The sequence below is a fragment of the Misgurnus anguillicaudatus genome, chromosome 12, assembly GCF_027580225.2.
Source record: "Misgurnus anguillicaudatus chromosome 12, ASM2758022v2, whole genome shotgun sequence".
NCBI lineage: Eukaryota > Metazoa > Chordata > Actinopteri > Cypriniformes > Cobitidae > Misgurnus > Misgurnus anguillicaudatus.
This window is the reverse complement of record NC_073348.2, coordinates 58,575-61,730: the sequence shown is the minus strand read 5'-3', so window position 1 is coordinate 61,730 and position 3,156 is coordinate 58,575. Positions and strand designations below refer to the sequence as shown.

General features: G+C 43.3%; 1 long non-coding RNA gene across 1 annotated transcript; it reads left to right on the top strand.

Moving 5' to 3' along the window:
• Positions 1-392: 392 nt before the first annotated feature.
• Positions 393-1,154, top strand: LOC129435046 (uncharacterized). The gene is made up of 3 exons (XR_008641078.2): positions 393-748; positions 843-950; positions 1,043-1,154. It is a non-coding gene; the product is annotated as an uncharacterized lncRNA (long non-coding RNA).
• Positions 1,155-3,156: the final 2,002 nt, after the last annotated feature.

Below are 3,156 nucleotides of genomic sequence, written 5' to 3'. Positions count from 1 at the left end.
TTCTCTCATCCAGATACTGTAATTTCTGGGTGCTTGTTGCATTATGCATATGTTTAGCTTTACTAATGCCATGTAACATCAAAATGTTTTAGCCTGTGACTCATGTTTGGATAGCAAGGCCTACCTATTGCATTTAAAATTGTGACTTTCACCTTTGACCTTTGCTTCTCTCATCCAGATACTGTAATTTCTGGGTGCTTGTTGCATTATGCATATGTCTAGCTTTACTAATGTCATGTAACATTAAAGTTTACAGCCTGTGACTCATGTTTGGATATCAAGGCCTACCCATTGCATTTAAACATTGTGACTTTAACCTCTGACCTATGCTTTTCTCCTCCAGATACTGTAATATCTTGGTGCTTGTTGTATTCTGAAATTTTTTAGGTTTACTAATGCCATGTAATATTAAAGTTTACAGCTTGTGACTCATGTTTGGATAGCAAGGCCTACCCATTGCATTTAAACATTGTGACTTTAACCTCTGACCTATGCTTTCCTCATCCAGATACTGTAAAATCTTGGTGCTCGTTGCATTATGCATGTGTTTAGCTTAACTAATTTAATTTATAATGTAAGTTTACAGCCTGTGACTCATGTTTGGATAGCAAGGCCTACCTATTGCATTAAACAATGTGACTTTAACCTCTGAAATATACTTTTCTCATTCAGACACCCACCATGAGCCACACAAGTGCAATCATGGAGGAGATTGCGGTGGAGCTGAAGGAATTTCTTATGCCCATGGGTGAGTCTGATGTCACCAGTTTGCCCTTTGCTCATTTCTGTCATTGTTCTTAAAACAGAAACTTATACATTTGTTCACCCTTGTGTCATTTCAGACATTCCTGGCATGCAGTCAGAGGGCCTTCCGAGAACTGGCCTTTTCTCAAGTTATCGCCCTGAAGAGGTCTCCGTGGATCCTCTCCAGTGTGGTTAGATGGGCCTGGGTATGTTTCAAATTGATGCTGTGCCTTGAATTGTGTTACTGTTAATGAAAAGAATTTCAGAACCTAACAATTTAATGTTTCTTTTGTTTCAGGGCAACAGTCCTCCACACTGGAGGCTATTTAATTGTTTTTATTTATCTATGTCATTGTTTATCTATTTAAAACTGTATCTTGTGTTTTAATAAAGTTTAAAATGTGTTTTAATCATGTGTTTGGTTGTTTTTTTATATTTTTAATTGCATGGGAAATAACATGCAATATCACTGCATAAATGGATGCATTTCTGATCCAGGTAAAGCAATAACATTGTGTCACTTATAACTGGTACGTTTGGCATGATAAATAACATGCAATACAACTGTTTAACAACACATATGAGAAGGATTTTTGAGTTAAAAATTGCTAAAGTTTAGGGCTCGTTTACTCGGCGGAGGACTTGCAGGTGGGTTCTTTGGTAAGCCCTGGTGCCTCATTTATAAAGCATTTTATGCACAGATTTGATCTTAGATCGTGCATATTCCAACGCTCAGATTTATAAAACATGTCTTTGACTTGGAAAAGTACCTCCACGTCAGGTTACGACTTGATGTACGCACGTTTCTTTGTGGCAATATTGCAGTATTGCAGGTAGGCATATTCAAAACTTTTACAGCGTCAACATCATCTGTATAAGAGCTTAGATCAGGCCAAAAAAACCAAGCCCGACCCTACCGAAGCCCCTGCATGTTGTGTCCGAGCCTTGCCCGCCCGAAACACATTAACGTCTCGCTACGTATGTAACCCTCGTTCTCTAGAACGGAGATGTCACGTCGTGAACGACGAATTGAGAACCGCTTCTTGGGACCCATTTATATCGAGAAACTAACAAAATGCCAATTAACTTGGCATGCAGGTATTTGCATAATGCCGGCGCCACCCCACCAGGTGCGCATTTAAGCAGCAGGTGCACAATACCAAAATTGCTATATTATTTGCCGCGCACCAGTTCCTGGTAACAGCAAACTGTGGCGACGGGACGTGATGTCTGTTCCCTTTCAGGGAACGAGGGTTACATATGTAACCAAGACATTCCCTTTCAGTTGGTCACTACGACGTCACGTTGTGACTGACAAATTGGGAATCCTTCCATTGCCTGCAAAAGCCCTCTGCCCTCCACATAGGGGGCGAAACCTAAGCGAACTGGGAAAGTGACCTAGACTGGGGGAAATAGGAACACTGCGGAAGCCATCCCCTAAGAAGGTTTAACTGGATGACATAAGAAATATGAAACAACCGACAGGTTGCTCAAAGAGAGATCTCTGAACAATACATGGTATGACATGCTATGAAAAAATTCAAATTTTCTCCTAGAACTGACCGCATCAGCCATCTCCCCTCAACTCTCTTGACGGCGGAGCTGCTAAAGGGTTGTGCTTGTATCCCAAGGGACCAGCCAACCCTTACCTCACAAGTCTGCAGTCTCTCATCAGCTCTATCAGGCTCATAACCCATTGCTGACAGGGTCTGCTTATCAGGCTTGTGGGGAGGCAGCCTCTGCCCTGCACGCTATGGCATTGCTGTAGGTTTTTCAGGTTAAGTCTCGGAGAGACCTGCACGAGGGACCTCACAATTCAAGGATTTTTTCTGATCTCTGTGCAACTACTGACCTGGCGCTCCGTGCGTGCAAAGTCACCACAAAAGCTGTTGGTCGTGAGATGTCCACACTGGTGGTCCTAGAACGCTACATCTGGCTGTGTCTCGCAGATATGAAAGAGGTCAACAAGATTCATCTCCTGAATGCTCTGATTTTCCAGACCGATACCGCCGAAAACAATCAACAGTTCTCGGCTGCCCAAAAGCAGACTAAGGCCATCTTGCTGTGTCAGAACCCAGCTGCTCCTTCCGTTTTGTTGGCCTGGAGTTGTAGGGGATTGCTCTTCAGGAGCTGGTGAAGGCACCACTTCTCACGGTGGAGGGGCGGGTGCGTAACCCTTGGTTTTCCTGTTCCGCTGGCTTTCAGCCGGTACCCATGACCACGAACAGAGCGAATTCTTCCTTCATCCCCAGGGTCTTCAGAAGATTTCCGGAGTGTCAAGCGGGCTCATTACCCATCCTCTGACTCGGGCTCTCCACAGGAGTTGCGGAGCTACAAAGGAGCAAAAAGATATGGTTGGAATTATGAATTATTAAGAATTAACACACTTTCCAGTAACAGCCTATTTAGTTC